The following is a 26,160-nucleotide window of genomic DNA, read 5'->3' on the forward strand; positions in this document are numbered from 1 at the left end:
CCAAGAGCTCTGGATGGGTAAAGGAATCAATTGCAATGTTCCATGCTTTTGAATGTCACCAGTCCAATCCATCCAATCAGGATGGTTCTGAAACTGTGTATTATGTCTCATCCAGAAGAATAAGGAGTTTGTATACACTGCCTTATGTCACTGTGCTATGCCATAGGAAAAGCTGGTACTCCTCACACCAAATTCCAGGTAAATTCACAGATCAGTGCCACTTTCTAGGTTCGGTTTGCGAAAATGAGCTCACCAGTAGCTGTTGGAAAATTGGGGGCTGGGGAAGTTTTGCCAGATATATCTTACAGTACTTGTCATCTCCAATTCCTCGAAAGATTCCATCAACTGTATCGCTGAAAATTTTTACACATCACTTGGGAAGAGAGGCGAACTAATATCAGTGTCCTGGAAGAAGCAAAGATCACCAGTGTTGAAGCAATGATTCTTCAACATCAACTTCGTTGGACACTCTTTGGCTGGTGTATTATTTAGGGGGTATTGTTGTGGGGAGAGAAGGGTTGTTGCTGTTATTGCTGTTCCTTTTTGTGTCTTAGTTTTAGATTAGATTTATGTGGAAAGTGCTCAATTTGGACATGTTTTATTTATTGTTTATGACTACTTCTGCTACGTTGTAATTGTGTATTTTTTATGTTGTGAGCCACCTTGAGCATGGTTTGAAGTATGGAAAAGCAGCACAGAAAAATAAAGGAATTTATGCGTGTTTTCCCCGATAAAGCTTATTGTGCTTAGGTTACTGGGATTCAAGGCAGAGGAAAGGGGGCAACAGTATGGCAATGCCAATCTTCGTTGGACTGGTCATGTTGTGCGGATGCCTGATTATCTTCTTCCAAAGCAACTATTCTGAACTTAAAAATGGAAGCGTAATGCTGGTGGTCAACAAAAGAAGTTTAAAGACTGTCTCAAGGCAAATCTAAAAAAATGTAGTATAAACACAGACAACTGGGAAACACTGGCCTGAGAGCACTCCAATTGGAGAACAGCCTTTACCAAATGTGTCATGGGTTTTGAAGATGCTCAAACAGGACGAAAGGGAGAAATGTGCTAAGAGGAAGGCATGCTTGGCAAACCCTCACCACGATCAACTCCTGCCCAGAAACCTATGTCCCCACTGTGGAAGGGCGTGTGGATCCAGAATTGGCTTCCACAGTCACTTACAGACTCATTGTTAAAACCATGTTTATGGAAGACAATCGTACTTGGCTACGAGTGATCGCCAAAGAAGAAGAAGATTCACGAGTAAAGGAAGCTTTCATGCTAACATGAAAGTCCCATTGAACTGACTGCAATCCTGTGCATAATTGCTCAGAACTCCTATCTTAACTAAGGGCTCGTACACACTCCTCCTTGTCCAGTGCATAGAAAGCGCAGGTCAGAGAGGTTTCCTGCTTGTCCTGTGCTTTCTTTCTAAGCAGTGAGTCCAAGTGGTTTTTGTTTGCCCTGCCACTTGCTGTTTACCACTGAATCAGAGCGAACGTCAATCTGCAGGGGGGGGGAAAGATTGACTTTCCCTCCGATTAAACGATAAACAGAAAGTTTCCCCAGGGAAAGCAGCAGGACAAGCGGGACAAGATTTGGCAGATGGAAACTGGCCAAGAAGAGGTGGTGCTCGCCCTTCTCACATCAAAAACAACTACCTGGCAATTACGGATGGCACAGTAGGGCAGAGGCACTTACCTGACCTCCTGGCAGGTGGGTCGCTGCTGGTTACTGGGAAGGAAAGGTCAGTGCGGCGGAAATTCTCCTGTCAGTGCCCTTGCATGGACATCCCCTCCCCATTGCCTCACTCCTCTTGGTTAAGCAGCAGCGACTTACCTGCTTGGAGGTCAGGCAAGCACCTTCACCCCACCCATGCCATCTGCTCTTGCTACCTGGTGTTCTCATATCATCGGATACGGGAGCCAGTGTGGTGTAGTGGTTAAGAGCGGTAGTCTCATAATCTGGTGAACCGGGTTCGATTCCCTGCTCCTCCACATGCAGCTGCTGGGTGACCTTGGGCTAGTCACACTTCTCTGAAGTCTCTCAGCCCCACTCACCTCACAGAGTGTTTGTTGTGGGGGAGGAAGGGAAAGGAGAATGTTAGCCGCTTTGAGACTCCTTTGGGTAGTGATAAAGCGGGATATCAAATCCAAAACTCTTCTCTTCTTCTTCTAAATGTCTTGGCTGGATGGATGCTGTACATTTGTGTGAGTTTCTTTTTAAAAAATGTGTCCTGGGGCATTTGTTTTCATTATTGAAAGAGACTGGGTTTTAGGTTTTTAACTTTTATATATATATATTAAGATCCTGGAAAAATACAATGAAACTTGACAATGCACCATATGGTGCATAAACATTAACTCAGAATACAATCCAGTGTCACAAAGTTATAACCACAGATCAGTCAGCAGGCTCTCTTGGGACACATCAGCAACTCATTTCACTCAACATTCAAAGCATTTCATCTTTCTTTTTCTTTTTTTACGGGGGTGGGGGGAGTGAGGAAGAACACCTCTTACAGAATAACAGAAAAGCTCCGTCCTATAAATCCCAGAGGAATACTGACAGGACCATATGCAGATTATTGTTTCTCGCTTCTTAAAGGTGACTTGTACAAAGCCGTGCCAGCAACTTTCATAAGGTGAGAATCTGCCTGCAAACTTTCTCTAAAAGGGCACTAGATGGGAAATATATACCACACTTCTTGTTGTTTAGTCGTTTAGTCGTGTCCGACTCTTTGTGACCCCGTGGACCAGAGCACTCCAGGCACTCCTGTCTTCCACTAGCTCCTGCAGTTTGGTCAAACTCATGCCGGTAGCTTCGAGAACACTGTCCAGCCATCTTGTCCTCTATCGTCCCCTTCTCCTTGTGCCCTCCATCTTTCCCAACATCAGGGTCTTTTCCAGGCAGTGTTCTCTTCTCATGAGGTGGCCAAAGTCTTGGAGCCTCAGCTTCACGATCTGTCCTTCCAGTGAGCACTCAGGGCTGATTTCCTTAAGAATGGAGAGGTTTGATCTTCTTGCAGTCCATGGGACTCTCAAGAGTCTCCTCCAGCACCATAATTCAAAAGTATCAATTATTCTGCGATCCGCCTTCTTTATGGTCCAGCTCTCACTTCCATACATCACTACTGGGAAAACCATAGCTTTAACTACACGGGCCTTTGTTGGCAAGGTGATGTCTCTGCTTTTTATACCGCACTACAATGAACCAAATTTGCAATTCATTTGGCTTATTCCCACCACCGAAGTGAATTCAAAAGCATACACTTGCAAAACCCAGCATTCACATAGCATCTTAAAGCCTCATTTAAAACCTCCACATGCATTCACTTGTAATCCTCGAAACAGTTCTGTTAAGGTAGAAAGCTCTCCCTTTCCCAACCTGGTTCCCTTTAGAAAGTTTTAACTACAGTTCCCACCAGCCACAGCCAGCATAGTTAATAGTCACGGACAATGGGACTGCTAATAGTCCAACAACATCCGAAGGGCACCAGGTTAGGGGAGGCTGGGGCCAGTTTACCTATGAGATTGCCTTACTCCACATGTGCCCACTCAACCAATTCAATCAACGGAATTGGCACTACTACAGGTGCCACAAAATACCTGTTCTGCATTTGTAAGAACTTGATCGTTCTGTGTGGCAGCACCTGCATTTCGGAACTCCCTGCCTATTGAGACCAAGCAGGTGCCTTCACTGCACTCTTTTCAGTGCCTGCTAAAAACACTCCTGTTTAGACCAGCCTACCCAGATGCTTGGAAAGTTGAGGTAATTCTAATCTGTTTTGGTATTGTAACTTTTGTTATGTTTTGCAGCATGGCTGCAAATTTTTCCTAGATTCTGTTTTATCTTGTGCAAACATATTTGATACTTTTTACAACCATGTAGTGTGTAAATTTTATGAAATAAAACAAACAAACCATCAGTTTCCAGGCAGGATTTGTTTTGTCAACTGGTTTGCTTTTCGTTGCTGGTTGTTAATGTACTGCACTTAACTAAGACAGGTAAATGTGTGTAAGGAGGTTAGCAGCCTTGTAGACTTATTTGAAAGGCTGAACCAGAATGCTGGTTTTCCTGCAGCAGAGCAACACTATATCTTCCCGGAGATCATGCTTTGCAAATCAAGGACCAGAGGTGGGGATGTTTGCTTCATCTCCTTCCCTCCCTCTGAGAATGCCTCCCTCCCTTTCTGCGTTGGCACTGACTATGTTTTAGATTTTCATTCTGTGCAGTGACACTAACAGAACTTGAAGTCGTGGTTTCAAGTGGCTTTATGAAGGATGGTTATGAAAGAACCTGGTTATTGTTCACCATTTACATCTTGCCTTTCTGACCTAAAAAGGGGGCCTGAAGGTAGCTTACATTTAAAAACAGAGCAGCATCTATTATTAATTGCCCAGTTACATGACAAGAGCAGAAAGCATTAAAAAAACAGTTGAACAGAACTAAACAGCAGAAGGGAGGGACTTGAGTCCAAACACCAGGCAAGATTTTAAAAAATTGTCTTCACCACTTGCCTGATGAGCCATGATTAGGATTGCTGCACATGCAGTCTAGGCTGTGGTAGGCAACATGATGCTCTCCAGATCTTGTTGGACCACAATTCCTGTCAGTCCCAGCCAGCATGGCTAAGAGTCAGGGATGATAGGAGTTGTAGTCCAGCAACATCAGAGGGCACCATGTCATTGGCTGCAACTGTTCTTAACCTGGGCTTGTTATTGGATATTGGGGTGGTTATATGCCTGACACTCAGAGAAGTAATAAAGACCTCATTACATGAGCCTGAATGCTTTTGTGAAATTTATATTACTTTTGGTTACCTTACATTAATGCACAGAAAAAACAGTCCAACGGAATACAACACAACATCTTGAACTTTGGGCTACATGGGTTTACATGTGGCAACCCAATGAATCATATACCTGCAAGGAATGATGCAGCAAGAACCTCTCCCACCATTGGCTGCCTGCCTCTCCACCCAGGCCAGCAGGAAGGAAATGTGGGCAGAGTTTACAATGGGGCTTGAGTGTGACAGAATAAGCCATTGATGCATCTTCCCTCACAATTTCACACCTGCTAAAGTAGGGTTACCAGACGTCCCCGGTTCCCAGGGACAGTCCCTGGATTTGCAATCTGTCCCCGGACAAATTCCGTCCCTGGAATGTCCCCAGATTTGCAAATCTGTCCCAGGAAACTTGGCAGCAGCAGCCTCAGCAGCCTGCTAGCACAGTTGGCTCTGGCTGGCTTCAAGAGCCTCTTGCTGCAGTGGCGCCTGCTGTTTTCCCTGCGCCATGGCAGCGAGAAGCTCTTGAAGCCAGCCAGAGCCAACTGCACTACCAGGCTGGCCCCTCCTGGGCAACGGCCACCCGCCCGTGACTCCCGAGCCTCCCCTGATCTGTCAAAACAAAGGGGGAAGGGGGAAGGAGATCGGGGAAGGCTTGGGAGTCACGGGCGGATAGTGCGCCGTTGCCCAGTTTTAAAAAATACTCTGCGCATTTATGTTTCACAGGGTGCGAAAGAAGGGCTTTGCACCTTTATACAATATACATGTGTGCTTGCGCCCAGGGCCTTTTGTTTCACCATCCCCACTACTGACTACCTGTTGCTACTCAGCTTCAAAAAAATAAAATAAAAAAGTGTCCCCAGATTCATTGAAAAAAATCTGGTAACCATATGTTAAAAAGAAAGAAAGGTTCTCTAGGTGGCGGCCCTGGTCTCAGATCTGCTAACTACCTAACGTTTCTGGGAGGGGAAAGAGTGTATAAGAGATGACTTTTATTTCTGAAACTGTAAACCTGCCAACAGTTTATCCCCATCTCATAACCTGCAGGTACAAGCGAGCCTTCAAGTTGTGCAAATGTATTGACTTTTTATTTTATGCATTTACATTTATATGTAGGGCAGGTGCAGGGAACGCAACGCAAGGTTTGATGCCAGTTCATCCTGTAATGCTTGCAATATGTGGTAACCCAAGAGCTAATATATCTCTTCTTGGTACTGACATTTATAACGGCTAGCTAGAAGTGACATCTATACTATCCGGTCCTGACCTTGCTGATTGCCTCAACTCCATGAAGGAATACTATTAGCTAGCAAGATAAAGAACATTTTCGGCTGTCTGTGAAATCAAACCAGGAAAGGAAATAAGAGTATTTCGGTGTATGTATAACTATTTGAGGTGCTACTGAACTGTCTACCTTGTTCTTATAACCAGGCTTCAAAGGACCTCTGGGAATATGAAATATGAGTCCATGGCCTTCACAGCAGTCGTTCTGGCTAAAAGAATAAAGGAAAAGGAAATAAAGACACCTCCACACCTTTTGTCCCACAACGGTCCAAAACCCTACAAAAATGATGTTCTCGGAGCTTCAAATGCCACCTCAAAATCTACGCATTTTGCTCCTTCAGCTCAATGGTGGCCCCACTCTAGAAGAAAACTGTGAGGTACCATACAACTGACCTAGTCACGGCTGCAAACTATAAGAACTAACAATGTACTTCAGTGTGAATATGCCACAATCCAGCCTTGTTTTCATTGCCAAAGATAAGTACTGGACAGCCTTCTTGTCTTTTCCTCAAGGCCACTCAATATATATATACACATACACATACACATATGCCGTCTGTGTGGATTTGTTGTTACAGCACAAGTGTTTTAAGCTGGGACTGCATGAAGTTTGTTCACAATAAATGTGTGTTCTCAATAGAATAGTTTACCAATATATTGTATTTTTCCGTGTATAAGACGCCCCCATTTATAAGACGTGATTGGTGGGTGCTGCAAGTTCCGCTGGCTATTGGCTGCTGCAGCAATTGGGCAGGCGATTAGTGTTTGCTTTCGGAACTCCACATAAAGAGAATGGGAGGAGATTGCCCACAGTCACTGAGCTTTTTAGGGGGGGGGGATTGCAAATCACACTCACATCAGCGAAGCCACCAATCGTCTGCATACTTGCCGAAAGCAAACACCAATCGCTTGCCCAATTGCTGCAGCAGCCAATAGCCAGCGGACCTTGCAGCACCTGCCATTCACCCGCAAAAGCACCACAGACAATATCCTGCTCACGGCAGCCACCAATCTCCCGTCCCACCTCTCCACTATCTGTGTAGAAGATGACCCCAAGTTTTTAGCATAATATTTTAATAAAATAACCTAGTCCTATACATGGAAAAATACGGTATAATGTAAACAAGGTATTCATGTGCATACTAGTTGCTTGAGAACATGGAACATCAAAGCAATACTGTGTGGATCATTGCATTCTTTCTTTGCTAAAAAAATTGCATTTAATTGCATTTTCTTCCAAACACAAATCCAAAGAAGACCACATAGTCATGTTCTTAAGCTCCTTTCAGGTGACTGGCTGTTGGGCTCCAAGCGTTTGATGAATGGGCTTGGGTGACACTGCACTGCACACCACCGGTTGCACACTTCATTGCATGTCTGCAACTTGCATACACGTGTTGGAATTTAAGGCACATCTGTATCTGCAGGTGTGTGATAGAAGGCGTTTATGGTGGTGGGATAGAGCCTGCCATCACCCCACCATACAAACATTCATTCAGTAGGCCTAAACATCTGCACAGAGCTATGCTCTGAAGAGTATGTGAAGGCTAGTCACATTAACTGGGGGTGACTGAGCTCAGGATTATTAAGAATTTAATTTGCACTGCAGAATTAGTCACCCACTTTCTACTCAGAACTGCCCTGTGAGTTAGCTTATCCTGAGAGACCATGCCTGGCCCTAGGTCACTCGCTGAGCTTCATAGGATAGCAAAAATTTGAAACCAGCTCATTCCCTCACCTGTTTAAAACTCTTCATTCTCCGTAGAGAATACTGAGTCAGATGAAGCAACGTTTGACTTAGTATAAGGCACCTTCCTACTTATAAACCCATCAAACAGTTTAGTTGCCCCGACACTAAACTGGGGGACGCGGGTGGCGCTGTGGGTTAAACCACAGAGCTTAGGACTTGCCAATCAGAAGGTCGGCGGTTCGAATCCCCATGACGGGGTGAGCTCCCGTTGCTCGGTCCTGCTCCTGCCAACCTAGCAGTTTGAAAGCACGTCAAAGTGCAAGTAGATAAATAGGTACCGCTCCGGCGGGAAGGTAAATGGTGTTTCCGTACGCTGCTCTGGTTCGCCAGAAGCGGCTTCGTCATGCTGGCCACATGACCCGGAAGCTGTACGCCAGCTCCGTCAGCCAGTAAAGCGAGATGAGCGCTGCAACCCCAGAGTCTGCCACGACTAAACTGGGTTTACCTTACACTAAACTGGGTTCCAACAACAAAGAATCTGAACTGTAGTGATTGTTGTCTAATAGTTCATAGGATTTCACAGAGCTAAACAAAATTTGCTGGAAAAATGAAACATGCACACACTAAACGAAAAGCTGTCAAAAAAGAATGTGAGAATATTTCTTGCACAGTTGTCTACATACCTGAGATTTTTACTATTATCATGCTCTATTTGTACACTTCATCATCATTTATACACTTTATGCAACTATTTTTTTAATGTTTCATTTTTGAAGATAGAGTAACCCTATGCATGCTTACGCAGAAATAAACCCAGCTGTGTTAAAATGGAGTTTATTTGTGGGCAAGTGGCTATAGGATTGTACCTGTAATGGTACTTACATTTTTCTACTATAGCATTCACTAGAAATATAACTGGATAGTAAATTAGCTAACTATGAAAGTGGCCAAGAGATGACGCGTGCATTAAACCAATCTATGTACCGAATAAAATGGTACTACTGAAGACACAGATGGATTTCACAGTGGCAAGCTGGATTGCCACAAGAAACAAGGGCACAAATAATGTGTTTTTGAGAGTTGGAAGGCAGAATGACAAAATGATAACACCATCATTACCTCTGATGTACACACTCATTTATTTTGTCCCATTGTTACCTCCAGTCAAAGAGGGTTTACAAGTATCTGAAGCATTAGTACAACATATAAAGCCTGATTGATTAGAGATAACAGCTCGGTGAGTAGGCATGGCATGGGCAATGATGACCTCACACATTCTATCTTCAACTCTCTACAGCCCCAGTGTCTTCACAAAAACAATGTAAGGATGTAATAGAAATAGCCATGCCATTAACAAGTACCGTATTTTTCACTCTATAAGACGCACTTTTCCCCCTTCAAAAATTAAGGGGAAATGTGTGTGCGTCTTATGGAGCAAATGCAGGCTCCTTGGCTCCAGCGATAGCAACGCGAAGCCTCCAAAGCGCAGAGGGAGAGCTCCCCCCGCACTCCGGAGGCTTCGCGTTGCTTTCGCTAAAGCCGCCTGAAGCCTCCGGAGCGCAGCAGGAACTCCCGCTGCGCTCCGAAGGCTTGCGGATAGTTGCCTGAAGCCTGGAGAGCTAGAGGGGTCGGTGCACACTGATCCCTCTTGCTCTCCAGGCTTCGCTTCGCTGGAGAGGCGCTGCACAGTTTTCCCTCTCTGCGCAGCACTCCTTCAGTGAAGCAGGAGGAGAAATGGAAGGGGCTCCGTTTCTCCTGCCACTTGGCTGAAGGGGCGCTGAGGAGAGAGGGGGAGATTTTTTTTTCTGTTCTCCCCCTCCTATGGTCTGGTGCGTCCTATAGAGCGAAAAATACGGTAGTTTATTTGAGCACGTATAAATATATCAGTGGTACTGATGATAAGAAGGCAACAGATTCAAGTTTGAAACCTGGCACTAAGATTAATACAGAATATTCTCGTTTTCTTTTAACAAACCATTTTCCATCAGACTCAACAGCTACAACTTCTTTTGTTTCTTTCCCACAGGGTGCAACATATTCCTTCACCTGTGTTTTAAAATGTGGATTAAGGGGGAAAGCAACAAACACCTCCTGTTCCATTGTGACGGCTGCGAGCTTCTTTTATTCGGATGGATGGATAATACGTAGACAGGCCTCTTAATAATTGCCCTAATCTTCCCTAATGTATTGCCAGTAGAAATGAATAGAAAAAGTCTATAGTGGACATTGTATCAAGACTTCTTTGTTTGAAAGGTAAAATGCCCTGATTTCTGAAATCTTTAATTGAATGGCATGGTTTTTTTTGGGTTTTTTGCCTATAATTAATTACAGCTATGGTGCCTTTAATGCCCCTTTCGGAAAACATTAGTTCCTTGTTTGTCACCTAGTGGCTTGCTTTATTTCTAACAATTATCATTGTGTTGCGTGGAATGCACTCTGGACATGTTATTGTAATGTCTGGATCACTGTATGCTGCCTTAATGGAGTATTACAGTAATCCTCAGTGTGATCATCTTTATTAGACAGATGTAGCATTTATTCAGAAAAGATTCCTTCCTTTTCCAAGGGCTGGCTGAGAACTCTGAAAGATGAGCTGAAAACTCCTAAACACAATCTTTTCCTCACAGCAATATCAAAGTATGCATTATGAAAGCACTGAGTTTTAAAAAACCCACACATGTATTTTATTGAATGTTTGACATCCCACCCACCTCCTCTAAGTAATATGAACTAAAAGCAAGCAGTTTCACAACATAGCCTCTAACCTGAGTATCAGAGTATCAGAGAAGGTTTTTGGAAAAGCGAAGACCCATTGAGTTCAATGGGGCTTTATTCTACTCAGGAGATTCATGGGATTGCAATCTCTTTACTATGACCTTATACTTGCTTGTTCTTTGGTGCTAAATTTTGGAAATGTCTATGAAACAGTGTTAGGATTAAAGTGCAATCTCCATTTTCACATGCTTCCAACAGCCTGTAACATCTGAATTGGGCCTCTTCTTTAAGAAATAAAAGTAAAGGTAAAGGACCCCTGACGGTTAAGTCCAGTTGCAGATGACTCTGGGGTTGAGGTGCTCATCTTGCTTTACAAGCCAAGGGAGCCAGCGTTTGTCTGCAGACAGTTTTTCCGGGTCACGTGGCCAGCATGACTAAGCTGTTTCTGGTGCAATGGAACACCGAAACCAGAGCAGTGGTACCTATTTATCTACTTACATTTTTTGGTGTGCTTTTGAGCTGCTAGGTTGGCAGGAGCTGGGACCAAGCAATGGGAGCTCACTCCGTCATGGGAATTCGAACCGCCAACCTTCTGATCAGCAAGCCCAAGAAGCTCAGTAGTTTAGACCACGGAGCCACCCGCGTCCCTACTCTTTAAGAAATGTTATGTCCCTAATTATGAAATATATCTCTTGCTCTGACTAGCAAATTGTTCAGCTGAGCAAAGGCAACGAGGGGCAAAAGCTGCAGAAAGATAGAACGAATTCATTCTATCTCTTCAGGACATTTAGAAATCATGGGGATTTGATTAATTTATATGCCAGTAATGATGTTCAAGTAATAGTAGACTGACCTCGATTGAATATTGTAGGCCTCATAAAAAGAACTTCCATAAGGGTATGTAAAGCATTACAAGAAAACAGAGTTGTATCTTCAAAACAACAACGCTTGTGTAAAATCACTGGCACTAGTCTTATCCTTATGTCAGTTAAGGCCTGCAAGGCAAGGGCTTGGATTAGAGTTGTGCTTCAACATAACTGCTTGAAATCAAGAGGACAAAATATCAGGCTTCCTTTTGCAAACTTGCTATGTTTCTACACGTAGATAGTTTCTTGTGTGAAAGTATCAAAATACATAGCACCTTGCCTGCACTAGCTTCAAATAGCTAGACAAAGACAAAGTTGTACTTGCTAATTCTGTTGATGATACTAATTTGCTGAATGAGTAGCAGCCTTACGTGCCAGTGGATTCACAAGATCACTAACCTTTCTCTCCCACAGTTAATCAGTCAATTGTAACCTTACTGTGTGAAAATGGGTCTAGACAGCAGCACTGGTATTATCTAGAATGTACTTATCTCAATATTTGACTAGAAATGAATCAATATATATTTCTGTACACTTCTGTCTCTCAGATATGAAAGAGCCTCCTTTTCTTCTCAATCTCTCATGGAAGTTGGCACTGTCAAAATATGAAAGATGGGCCGCAAATCACACGTAGTACTTAACTATGTTCATTTACTTGATGATTTTTAGTGGATGTCTACAATTTGTTACTGTCAATAGTCTCTCTAACTTCAAGTTATTATAAACCACTCTGAGAGTGCAGTGATAGGGTGGTATATAAATACTTCAAATAAATGATAAACAATGTGTTGTACAAACTTTACAAACTTCTGGGATACTTCACAATGCATCCATGTATGTTCTTTATTATTGGGACGTGGGTGGCGCTGTGGGTAAAACCTCAGTGCCTAGGACTTGCCGATCACATGGTCGGCGGTTCGAATCCCCGCGGCAGGGTGAGCTCCCGTTGTTCGGTCCCAGCTCCTGCCCACCTAGCAGTTCGAAAGCACCCCTAAGTGCAAGTAGATAAATAGGTACTGCTTTTAAATCGGGAAGGTAAACAGCGTTTCCGTGTGCTGCGCTGGTGCTGGCTCGCCAAAGCAGCTTCGTCACGCTGGCCACGTGACCCGGAAGTATCTCCGGACAGTGCTGGCCCCTAGCCTCTTAAGTGAGATGGGTGCACAACCCTAGAGTCGGACACGACTGGCCCGTACGGGCAGGGGTACCTTTACCTTTACTATGTTCTTTATAAAGAACATAGTAAAGAGAGAGATAGAAGCCATCACACACAACAGCACCTCAGGTTGGACTTTCGCATCATGCCTCAGGGGCCATCTTATTCAATGTCCATTCACATATTCAGCTGCCGGTTATGAAGGGCTGGCTCACCCATTCATGATCCTCACAGTTTCTCACCATTTGGTTGTTCACTGTGTGAATCAACTCCATTAACATACACGTGTGTCTGAAGTGATTTGAAAGTTCTGTTTCCATTGCATGATCTGTCTCGGCTCAATCATACATACAAGGCATCATCATTAGTTAACTGTTTATACATACAAGTTCCTACTGGATTCCTTTCTTAAGCTCCCTTCCTGCATTGTAAGCCTGCATACATGTCTTAGTTTAATCCACACCTGCATCTTTCAGTGCATAATCCAAATATTGAGTGGTCAGAAACCCAAGTGACGTGTATATATATGTGTGTGAATCAACTCTCAGGGACTGCCTTCTCAGGCTCTGTGCCCCGCTGGTTTTATAGTCCAATGAGACTGGTCCCTTGACTGGATCTTCTGTTTAAAAATTAGGAACTGGCAGGGCACATCCAACGACCTTACTGGTGAGCTCCTCCTAACTCTGCAATTATGTCATACCCAAAGCCTGGCTCTAAATATCTCCCAGTAAAAAAAAATGAAACAAAACCAAGACTAATCTAATTGCAAGTTACATTTTTATGTTTTGACCAGGTTTTAAAATTTCTGTTCTTTACCATGAGTTGAATGGGAAAGTGTAGGAACAAACACAAAAATAACACATTGAGATCTAAAACATAAGTTATAGGAAAGTAAAACATTTCTCTGAACTGTTTTATATTTATTTCGATATGTCAGGACCAGACGAGTGTCTAACATTTAATTAGCATAGCAGGGCTCCATTCAGTCATTGTAATTTGTCTCTCTCTTCAAAGAAATACATACATTGTTATAGATCCGTCTTTTCTTTTGCTATGAGGCATATATCAAAAGAGCAAGCACACTTCCATATGCAATACCATATCAGTCTGATTATATCCTACATAACAAGACATGCCCCAAGATAAAATAACACTCAGATATTTATTTGGAAGGACTACTTTGATGTTAAGTGAGCTAAATAATTCTTTAAACTCAAAAGGCAAGATGGAGAATTTTTTGTGTCATTGCAATCAATCTAAATCTACAGTAGAAGGCAGAGCTCTTTTACAAGTTCAGCCGTTACAACGTAATCCAATTGGGATCTTCTTTTGTCCAGTCCCCGTTTTCTAAAGTGCAACCTGTTCTGAAATTGCTATGCATGCTTCTAGGAGGTTTTGAAAGCATCCTGAATGAATTGGTGGAAGTGGAAAACTGAAGAAGTACGGATACTTTAACCTGTGCTTGTACAAGTGAGACTGAAGGAACCCAGAATCCCATAGAGTGGTAAAGAAGCAATCTTTTCCCACCACCATGCATCTTCCCAGACTACCCTGTGGATATTTTCTGGTTGGTTTCGGGCCTTTCGTATGAGGTGAGGCTGATATACCAACTGCTGCCCCTCCTGGGCATACACTTAACTTTTCAAACCGTAACAGGAACTTAGGCATATTGGTTTAGGCACAGCTAACTTTGGATGAACATTTTTGTGTATTCTGTTGAAATAAAGTTTTGTAGCTCTGAATTCTGCATAAAGCAGAATACTGTATATTATGACTTCACTTTGCATATTAAATATTATTTCTGAAGCCAAAGGATATTACCATGTGATAATAGATAGAAATATCCGTTTTAGTTGACTATTTCCTCTCCAAGAAAAATTTGAATTAAAAGAAATGACGTGTTGAAAAGTTCCAGAAGTTGTACAGTTTTATTCTTAAAGCTTTTAGAACATTTAAGGCTGCAGTTATCTGCACACACTAACTTGGGCACAAGACTGATGGTGGAACTTCCATTTGAACAAATATACACAAACTCAGCTTCCATGAAAGTAAAAAAAAAAAAGGAAAACTACCTGCAGCTTCTTTTGGATTTTATATCCAAAGCCATTTATTTCTGGACAGTTGGCAGAATTTCAGCCAGTTGCCTTCTGGAAAAGGGGGGGGGGGGGATTCAGAGCACATCATGCCATACAAAAATAGCATTGTATCATACCTTCCTTTTTCTTTTACTCATGTCACTGTGTTGGCCTTTCCTCTGAGCTCCTGTCACTTACTGCTGCAGCTGAGGTTATAGGTAGATACTTCATTCAACAGCTTCTCTGGCAGGAGCCTCTGCAATTCTCTCCTTTTATCATCACACTGTAGCTTTAACCCATAGAATATATATATATATATATATATATATATATATATATATGCAGGTTTTGGTGTCCTCGGGTGTCTTCCCGTGTAAAAGTTGGGGTGTCTAGGCGACGTTTCGACGAGGTCTCACTCGTCATCTTCAGGCTGGTGCTTTCGGCTTCTTGTTACTGGAACAGAGCAGGATCTCAGTGTTTGAGTTCCTATAAATACTGTTGAGGAGGTGTGGTGTATAGCTTCCAATGTTCTGGGCAGAGAGGAGGTTCCCAGGCTAGTGTGCCTTTTCTTCTTTTGTTCCTTAATTAAGGATTTAAGGAACAAAAGAAGAAAAGGCACACTAGCCTGGGAACCTCCTCTCTGCCCAGAACATTGGAAGCTATACACCACACCTCCTCAACAGTATTTATAGGAACTCAAACACTGAGATCCTGCTCTGTTCCAGTAACAAGAAGCCGAAAGCACCAGCCTGAAGATGACGAGTGAGACCTCGTCGAAACGTCGCCTAGACACCCCAACTTTTACACGGGAAGACACCCGAGGACACCAAAACCTGCATTCCTGTACCCGTGAAAATCTACGAAAGCAAATATATATATATATATATATATATATGAGAAAAGAAAGAAAAAGAGTGTTTCATTTGTAATTTAAGATTCCGCCTCCTCTCAGGCAGGAAATATAATCTTGAACCTACAAGAGAATTTTTATTCTGGTTTTCTTTTGCCTCTTTTTCTGCTTGAAGCACCAGATGCTGAATACAGCAAGGCCACAAGGCAAGGTATACAGAAGCCGTTCACAAGGAAGACGCTGATGGTACACAAGCCACTCGGAAGAGAACAATAGGACACCGTTTTATGACAAGATGGTCCGGAATGAATAATGCATGGATGAGGATAACGGCTACCCGCCTTGACTTGGGAAAAAACAACAACGAACTGGGGCATCCCAAGAATTCTTGATGCAAGCCCCTGAGCCAAGTTGAAAATAGCTTGCACCACTCTGCATTTCGCTCATGATGAGACAGCAGTAGCAAACTGTTGGACTGAAAACTGAGCAGTAGTTACTTCTGCAGTCAGTATAACAGAAAAGGCCTCTTGCAGCATAGGAGACTAGATGCAGCCGAGGCAGGTCGCCTCTGCCACTAACAATTGTGCAAAAAGGGGAAAGTCAACGCATGCAACTTTTATCACCCCTTCCTGAGAAGATGCACATATAAGGATTCTACCTTTCCCACATCTATTGAACAGAACAACTCGGCTCTCTAAGTGCATTTAGCCATTCTTCTCGTGTATAAAAACGTACCTACCAACACATAGCCTGAAACAAGTACAGTGGAACCTCGAGTTATGTACTTAATTCATTCCGGAGGTCTGTTCTTAACCTGAAATTGTTCTTAACCTGAAGCACCACTTTAGCTAATGGGGCCTCCCGCTGCCGCCACGCCGCCAGAGCACAATTTCTGTTCTCATCCTGAAGCAAAGTTCTTAACCTGAAGCACTATTTCTGGGTTAGCGGAGTCTGTAACCTGAAGCGTATGTAGCCTGAGGTACCACTGTATGTGCTTGTTTCTGTAGCTACAATTTAAGTTGCATTATTGTCAGGGGAGTAGGTAGGGGGGTGGTGGACCGCCCCCAGTGTCATCACTGAGGGGGGTGACATTTGGCGTGCTGCCCACCCACAACTCCCAAGCCTACCTCGAGCCGTTGATGGGGGGGGGGTTGACAAAAAAAATTCTGCACCGGGTACCACCTCACCTTGCTATGCCACTGATTATTGTCCAGCTATCCTAAAGGTACCCCTGCCCGTACGGGCCAGTCTTGACAGACTCAAGGGTTGTGCGCCCATCTCACTCAAAGAGGCCGAGGGCCAGTGCTGTCCGAAGACACCTCCGGGTCACGTAGCCAGCGTGACATCCCTGCTCTGGTGAGCCAGAGCCGCACACGGAAACACCGTTTACCTTCCCGCTAGTAAGCGGTCCCTTTTTATCTACTTGCACCCAAGAGTGCTTTCGAACTGCTAGGTTGGCAGGCACTGGGACCGAACAGCGGGAGCGCACCCCGCCGCGGGGATTCGAACCGGCGACCTTTCGATCGGCAAGCCCTAGGCGCTGAGGCTTTAACCCACAGCGCCACCCGCTATCCTACTTCACTAAATGTAGCATTTCAGCTGAACTGCCTTTCAAAGTGTTGTTAATTAAGTACGGCTCCCTGAGAAATCTCTCATTAACAGCAATGTGGACTGAGCTGGTTAATTTTGCTCCCCTCCAGGCACTTGGAAGCTTTAACAAACCAGCTACTAACATCAGCATCAAACTTTATTTCATCCAGGCTTTTTCTTGGGTAACTGCTGCATAAATTCTTTCCCCAACCGGAATCATTGCTGTTTGCACAACTTGACCAAGGGATAAGTCAGAGGGTCGAGTCACTAGTGGTTCCCCACTGAAATAGTTTGTTTATAGGAAGAGCGAGGCTGTACTAAGTTACAATGGCACGAAGCACTGTACTGTTTTAGAATAGCACAAACTCCCCACCCCCCGGAAAGGGTACAGTTCCAATGCTTATCCTTCTAAACAAGGTGCCTGATTGAAGTTTCACTTGTCACTTCAGAAGCCTTTGGAAGAGGTCACTTTCCTAGTGAGGTATATTCTGTTTGTTAGTTTTCAGTTCACATCACTGATTTTCCTTTGAAATGTATGTTATTAGCACAGTGGGGGCCTGTTATTTGTATGTCATGAACCTAACTTTGACATCTCTCCCTAACAACTGCTTTTGGGATGTCATATGGCTAGAACCAGTTGTCAGACTTGCTAAACACAGAAAAAGTAAGGAAAATTCAAGCAGAAACAGAACAAACTTGTAAGTGATTTCACTGGCAAAACCCTTTCCTCCGCTCTTTTACTTAAGAGCTGAGAATAAGAAGAAGAAGTGGGGGGGGGGAAGAGCTCTAAAGGAAAAACCTACCCTTGTCATCACACTTTTTAACAGCACTCGCATGCCAATTTAAAAAGAACTGCAGCCTCAGCGATTTCTTAAATAACCTGTTCCTTTCTTCATAATCATCCAATATATTTGCTTCACCTTTTGACTATTTCAAGGCTTTTTAATAAAGTAAAATACTTGGATTTTGCCAGAATTATATTTTAGAAAGCTCAGAAATATATTATCCTTACATGCGCTTTTAAAAAGATTGAATTAATGTGGAATTCTGATTTGTTGAAAGAAAGAAAAATTGGAAGAAGCCAACTTGTAGCCTGCCTTCCAAACAGACTTTTCTTCTCTTCACACTCTCAAATTAATCTTACAGTAACCTTTATCAGTAATAATAGAATAATTCATTTATCTATAAATAACACACAAAAGCATTACAGTAATCTGCGGAGGTAAATACACAAAACGGATCCTACCCTCATCGCACCAGCTCACAATTTGCGCTCATCCCTCCAATTTTGGCTCTCACTTGATAGCTTTTATTCTTTTCTTTTTAAGGTTCTCCTCTCTCTTTCCTTCGCTCTCTCTCTCTCTCTCTCCCTCCCTCCCTCTCTCTCTTTTTCCCATTAGGGTTCGAATGGGCTGGTTCTTTAGCCAATATGTCGATACATGCCTGAATACACTTGTAGAAAAGCAGCTTCTCCTTTTGTTTGGGTCCTGTGTATGGGTGAGCGTCCTTCCACACCAATAGGCAATGGCTTCCCTCACAGTGGGAACTTTCCAATAATTGCCAGAACAAATTAAAATGAAGCTTATCTGTTCCCTTCCCCTTTCAGTTGGAAAATGGGGGAAACTGAAGAACAAGCCCAATTTTAACTGGTAACAATATAGCGTAGAAATAGATTGGATACAGCTAGGCCAGAGTCATGTTGTGGACATGCTGGTTTTTTTTCCATGGGTGAAATGCTGTTGCATCGTGAGCAAATCAAATCTACAGTCTCTGCAATCTAATGAAGAATATCAAAGTGTCCTTGTAGGTTAACTAAGAATCCACCCATTCAAAACTGTCTAAGGCACCCATAAAGGGTTTATTATTATTTCATGTAACATGTGACTGCAAACAGTGTACTTGAAGGCTTGGCATATTTTACTATGGGAAAATAACAGTGTGAAGGCCACAAAGGGACAGATTTTGATACTGTAATTATGCTAATTTTAGAACTGGGGCCCTAGTCATGAAAAATGTTAGCCATTCAAATAGGCATTTGGGTGTAGCAGGCAAAAGCAACACTACTATATTCCCAGGAGCAAAAGGCATTTGGTATTTCTGTAGTTGTGCTATTGATGAGTTCTTTATTCTTGTTTCCTGTTTACATGCATGTTAATACACAAATATATAAACTGTTCCTCCCCAAAGAGAACCAATTACCTCATTTACATGCTACTGTAAACCATAGTTACAAAAGAATTACAGCTTACCATGAACAAGGAACACACTGGTTCACCTTATTTAAATAACTTCTGCACCACTTCTACTTTGGGCAAGTGGGAAGGATAGAGACACCCATGCTTGCCTAGCAGTACATGTGAACTAGTGCTCATGGGTTGTTTCCTTTACAGATAAACCATGACAAAAAACCATGACAAGGTTTTGTTCTTGGCTTCCTCTTGTGAACTGTTTCAAGTGAAACAAACAATGAGTGCTGGAACACAGCGGACACAATTTAAGCAGCATAAGGAAGCACTCTGGGGTTTATGGGGTGTTAGAGGAGGAGTAATTTTACCAAACAACACACATACAAAAAGAAATTAAAATAAAACTTCTCCAGAACAAAATAGATGCTCACTTTCCCCATAAATTAGTGCCTAGATATTGCAGACATGCTGGAGTGCATGTGGTGTTGGGGGAGGGGTAGTACATCTGGTGGGGGACATGTGCTCCTTCTGGAGTAGTTTTTCCACCTTTGGTCCTCACCCTGCACTCAGCTCCCACTTGTGGCTCCTAGAAGCTGGTAGCTTGTGGCAGTAGCCACACCCTGGGCATGGCCAGCTAAACCAGGTTGGGATAGGTCGTAAACCCTCAGTGAATTGGGGGTTTGTCTATCCCCTGCATGTGAAGACAGGCTCTGGCAGATTGAGCAGACGAGATCAACAGTGGGTCCAAAGGTCAGGAAGGCAGTTACTGCATGTGCTGTTGAGGGAAATGAGGGGCAGATGGAGCTCATTGACCTGGGAAGGTAGCTCATCTAGGAGAAAGAAAACTCTGAGCTTAAACCTCCGCTGCCTTGCAGCTATACCCATTCATGAGAAAGACTTCAGGGGTAAACCCTGAGGAATAATCCATATCCACTGCCTTACGGGACAAATTTGGGAGAAGAAAAGGGCACCTTGCATGCCTCCTGCAGCCAGGCAGTTGCCAAATGTATTGCTTTCCTTTCCTTTGGAACAAATCAGTGAGACTGAGAGAGGGGTATTGTTGTCTGGGCAGCCCAGGACTTCCATATACACTGCTTGTGCCCCAGAGAAGTAATTTCAGTGCTGCAAATGCAGCAAAAACAATGAGGGAGGCAGCAGTTATGAGTTATAAGTTCAACCTGATTGGCAGAAGGTACGAGACCTACAGGCTGCCTTTGTCGGTGGGAGAGATCATCGTGTGTCAGTTACTGGTCAGTTACTGCCTTCCTTAAACCAGGCAGCCTCTGGTCAATAAAGTGCCAACCTGCTACTAGGCTTGTTGGCAGACCAAGATGTCTGCAAACTTGACATGAAGGCTGGCAACGTGAACCCTGTTGTGTGGGATTCCCTTGCAGATGATAGCAGGGCCCGGAGACAGACAATCAGGTCACGTATCCAGAGCAGTGACCAGAGGAGGAATTAGTGCAGAGAGAAGAAAAGCCATGGTGCACCTGTAGCTACAAAACCAGATGCCTTCGTCTGTCCCACCTGCAATTAAAATATGTACCTCCCATATTGGACTCCACAGCAGGCACTGCAACCTTCCAACAGTTTGACTTCACTGCCAAAGGCGCACTCTTCCATTGTCTCCTGAGACAGACAGCTGCTAACAACAACAAACAAGCGCTTGGCTTGATCATGCTAAGCCATATGGCTCACTGTTACATGAAGATGGGGCCAGTGACATCATGTGGAAGTTATTTCAATGAGTTCTCCCCCGGTGTCTGTTTTTCTATCATTCCATCCCAGCCAAGAAACATTTACTTCTTCCTTGATTATGGCACTTCCTGATCTTGTGAGTTTAAGCACTCTATTGGCAATACAAACAATGGAATGACTGCATATTTTTCCTCCTTCAATGACAATCAGTTCTACATTACCACCCTTGTGTAGTAGGCCATACCTTTGCCCAATTTTCCTTAGATGCTAGAAGACAGTTCTGAGATAGGTAAGGTTACCTTGGGAAGTGATAAAGAGTTGCTTACATTTTGTAAAATAAGTAGTTCAGGACTTGGCAAATATATGCCCCTTTAGGAAGAAGTACATATTTCCTTTTGTAGTATGTATGATAGGTATCATATAATCTTTATACTGATGTTGATGTGGCCACGTTTGGGATATTGCATACTTTTCTTGTTTATCACAAAGCTGGGAAATTATACAGAAAAGAGGCAGCCAAAATGATACAAGGGATTGGAGTACCTCCTCTAGGAGAAACTCCAAAAACATTTCAGCTTTTTAGGTTAGGAAATAAGAAACTGCTTTATACCAGGTGTGTGTGTGTAGCATTCAGAACACTTATACATAATTATATTATTACAACATAATCATATGCATTGTTAAGTAAATAATATTACAGCACAACTGCACTCATTGTGAACTACTGCAAATATTTATAGCCTGCTTTTCTGTTGAAACAACATCCAAAGTGGCTTATGAACAAGTCTATAAAACGGCAGCAAAAAGGGCAATAAGTACACAGAAACCCGAATGGAAAAGAAGTAAAGTTCAAATGAAATCAAAATCAGCACAATAATAGGAATTATAAAAAGGCAAGCAAACACACACACACACACACAGCACTAAAGGTCTTGGTGAACAGAAAGGGCACTACAGTAGATGTATTTTCTAAAAGACAGAAGAGTTGGAATTCCTTTTACTTCTCGAGGAAGTCCATTCCTCAAATGAAGTCTCACCCCCAAAAAGCCATTCATACAGTTGCTACCCACTTAACCTCAGTTTATAGGAGTAACTGAAGGAGGAACTCTAATGCAGGTCTTAAGTTTCAGGCAGGTTCATATGGGAGAAGATGGTCCATTAAGTATCTTTACCTCAAGTAAATTAGGGGTTTAAAGGTTAAACTAGCACGTTGAATTGAGTCTGGAAGTGCAGTAGAGGCAAGATCACATTTCTAAAGATGGGTGCTGTTTGGTTAGATCTATCTAGGAGAGACTGTAACCAGCCTAAGCCAATGGATAGCCATCCATGCTACAGATACCATCTGGGCATCCAAATTAAGGGCCAGATCTAGTAGCACTCTTAAATAAGAAGCTTATTCCTTAAGGAGAAGTGCAACCCTGTGCAGAATTAGTAACACCACCTCCTGAAACTACTGAACTGTTAAATAGCAGATCCCTGTTTTGAATGGAAAGATTTTTTTGTATTATTAGCCCTCTTCCAGTCCAGGTACATGTTCAACGCAATAGGACCCCACCTGATGCTGAAGTAAAGGATAAACACAGCTGCTTGTTATCAACATAGACACCTCAGCCCAGAACTCTGGGCACCTTCTCTCATCTCCCATTTCATACAGATATTGGATAGGCGGCAACAGCAAGGAACCTGCTGAACACAATAGCAAAATCCAAACTAATGTCTGCCAGCCCACCTTCTACCATCTATCATTCAGGTAGGGATGGCACTACCATAAAGCTGTACCCTCTACCCCCTTCCTGGACAGGTGATCCAGAAGGGTACCATGGCCAAACAGAATTTAAAACTACTGACAGAGCCAAGACCACCAACATCACTTCCTGATGTTCTCCCTTCTCAGGCGATTCACTGAGACAATAGAAGCAGACATTTAAACCAGATTGAAATGGGTCCAGATAATCAGTTTCATGCAGAAGTTAGGGAGTTGTGTAGCAACCATTCAAATACACTGTCCAATTTGAGATAGGTTATTAGCTTTTATAATCATCTAGGTCCAAATCAGGCTCTATAAGGAGTACGGACATGACCCTCCTTATAAATGACTGTGTTTTCATTGTGAAATAACTTCAATATGTTTTATGGAGAGCACTTCATAAATGGAATCAAAATAAATAAATAAATGATCACTTCTGCTCATAATGAGGCAATAATTACCTCTTAAACACAGCTGGTGATCTCTCCTCAATTACATGAAATCAATTAAGGAGGAAAAAGTCATGTGGACAAGTGGTAGACTGCATCCCAGGGATGTAGCAGTAAATTCTGAAGCGCAAGCATGCCAATCTCTGTAGCAATGCCCCTTTCTAAGAACATACAACAAAAATGCATTTTGACCAATGCATACCTTGTGGCTTCATTACAAAGCTATCTTTTTCTCATACCCCTCCTCCTGGTTTGCTTTAACATCCAGCCTGATGAAAAAACCCGGTTTTCTCACAATTGTGTAACATTTTGGCTTGGTCATAATAAAGGGGCTTTGGGATTTTTCAGGACCTATAGCAATTGCATGATGATGCAATTAGCCTCTTCCTTTGTTGAGCTTATTTGGTGGGTTCCTCTGTGAGAATTTAGCATGTAGAGGACTGGCAAGTAGCACTCTAAGAGATGGCATCATTGTCCCTGCTGTGAACTAAGTGACGACTCTTTGTCCCTTCCTGTCCCTGCTCTACTACAGCACTGCTGTATGTCCCAGAGCAATTTGTCCACATCCTCAGACTACTATAACTGAAGCTCATTTTTGAAACCTGGCATTACTCAGTACAGTGGTACCTCAGGTTAAGAACTTAATTCGTTCTGGAGGTGCATTCTTAATCTGAAACTGTTCTTAACCTGAAGCACTACTTTAGCTAATGGGGCCTCCTGCTGCTGCCGTGCCACCGGAGCACGATTTTTGTTCTCATCCTGGAGCAAAGTTCTTAACCAGAGGTATTATTTCTGGGTTAGTGGAGTCTGTAACCTGAAGCGTATGTAACCTGAAGTGTATGTAACCTGAGGTACCACTGAGGTACTACTCCTAGTTGACAGTTGCACCCAATATTGGTCTCGTCCACTGTATCCACCAGAGTCTGTCTCCACAGGCAGGGGAAGTCTCTAACTCCCCAAGGGCTTGAGACCAACTGGCTACCCTCACTTAGTTTAGCTGGCCAGTCGAAGCCGTTTCCCAGGGTGTGGTCACTGTCACATGCTGACAGCTTCTAAGAGCCACAGGTGAGAGCTAAGTGCAGGACCTAAGTGGGGAGAACCTAAGGTGGACAAAAGTGTTGTTGTTTGTGCTGCCAACACAGCAAAAACAACATGGGAGGCAAGACCTATGAGTTACCAGTCTCTGCGGCCACAGCAGGTGCTGTGATTCTCCAGCGGTTTGATTTCATCCCTGGAGGACCACTCCATTGTCTCTCATGACAGATAGGTATCAACTACCGCTACTACTAACACTCTGTTGTCTCAAGCTCCCCAATATAATAGGAGGCAGAATGGGCTATATTTAGCAGGAAGAGGGCACTTAAAAGTGATTGGGTCAATCACCCAAGTCATCTGCTCTTTCCACAGATCAATGTGTGCTTTGACAGAAAAACTAGTCATGAAATCAGGGAGCTCCCTGAGGACTTGAGACACCAACTTGATTGGTGCATATCAGCTAACTGAGAGACAAATCCCTGATAAACGAGAACAACTTTTAAAACCCAGTGACAACTTTTGCTTAAACTAAGCTTCTTGGCACACTTTATGTCAGTGGTTTTCAACCAGTGCGCCATGGCACCCTGGGTTGCCTTGAATGATGGTCAGGGGTGCTGCGAGCAACAGTGGCCTCTGTCCTTCTTTCCTTCCCTCCTTTCTCTGATGCCCTCTCGAATTTCCCCCTCCCAAAGGCTTGCACAGCTATTTGTTGCAGCAGTCTTGGCTACAAGCTCCCCAGGCAAATGGTGCCTTTGGGGCTGGCCAGGGGGTGCTTCCCAGGCCTCTGTGGGGCAATGTGAGGAGGCACCTCTATTTGGGATGGGTACCCAGATACCAGGGTAGCAGCTGCTACCCAGAGAACTCCCAAGGAGAGGGGAGAAGAGAGGAGGATGAGGGAACACTCCACAAGGGAAGTTGTTAAAAAAAAGGGGTAAGTGGCTGCCAGCTCTGCAGGCAAGGGCATCTGAGCCCCTAAGGGATGCCGCAGAAAGAATGCAGTTGGTCAAGGGAGAGGTGGACTCAAAAAGGTTGAAAACCTCTGTATTCAGCAACTGAACCAGGTGATCAAAATGGACTGTACCACTTCAAACAGCATGTGGGGAGATACCACTTTTGCATACTTCTCCTTGCACAAAACTCTTAGCAATCAGGAAAACAGAATATCAGGGAGAAAGATTCCAGCCCATCCATTTGCCTTCTGTGCTCTGTTTGCAGATATTTTAATATAAGGTAGGATCCAAACACAGAGGTACATTCCCCTCTAATATCTCTGCAGTTTATCAGCTTACACTTCTGCATGGGTATACCACAATCATAATGTGTAGAAAGCAGCGATGCTGGAAAGGCTTCTGTTGACAATAGTCAGTGTCATCACTAATACAGTGGTACCTCTGGTTGCGAATGGGATCCGTTCCGGAGGCCTGTTCGCAACATGAAAAGCCTGCAACCTGAAATGCCATATCTGCGCAAGTGTGATTTAGCGCTTCTGCGCATGCGTGAGCGGTGAAATCCGGAAGTAACCTTTTTCGGTACTTCCGGGTCGCTGTGGGATGCAACCTGAAAAAACGTATCATGAAGCAAACGTAACATGAGGTATGACTGTACTTGGTAACAGCACTCAACAAATTTCACCAGGAAATATAGCCTGTTTGGTAGATCACATAAATTGGCTTTGTTCTTTCTTCACCAAGCCATACAATAAGGTTGGTTTGGGAGGCAGCCCCCCCTTCATCCAAGCACTCTGCAATATAGAGACATACAAGGACCAAGTCTTCCTTTTCACTATCATTTGCAATTCCACAAGGACACTTAGTTTGACATTTCTATCAAATCTATTTGCATACCGGATGGGAAATAATGAAATGAAACTCAAACAGCTATGAGGAAAATAATCTGAAGAGAGAAATAGATCACATTAAACTATTAAAATTTGATCCTAGCCACATTCTCTTTTATGTCAACACACATAAAATTTAGGCACACTCTTAAGGTGCTTTAATATGACACTTGGATATTAAGCGCTATTATAAAATTACGTGCTT

The 26,160-nt window shown here is 43.3% G+C and overlaps 1 protein-coding gene across 4 annotated transcripts in view; it reads right to left on the minus strand.

The window, feature by feature from the left end:
* The window catches only part of CDH20 (cadherin 20), a 155,108-nt gene that overhangs the window by 50,952 nt on the left and 77,996 nt on the right, over positions 1-26,160 (minus strand). Inside the window, exon 1 of one of the 4 annotated variants that reach the window (XM_083449408.1) lies at positions 6,195-6,274. The exons of the other annotated variants lie outside the window; for them this stretch is intronic. The gene's annotated coding sequence lies outside the window, so the exon portion shown is untranslated. Of the gene's footprint in view, positions 1-6,194; positions 6,275-26,160 lie in introns of those variants that run through there. 4 annotated transcript variants of the gene reach the window in all.

Source organism: Podarcis tiliguerta, assembly GCF_965153285.1.
Source record: "Podarcis tiliguerta genome assembly, chromosome: 7".
Lineage (NCBI taxonomy): Eukaryota > Metazoa > Chordata > Lepidosauria > Squamata > Lacertidae > Podarcis > Podarcis tiliguerta.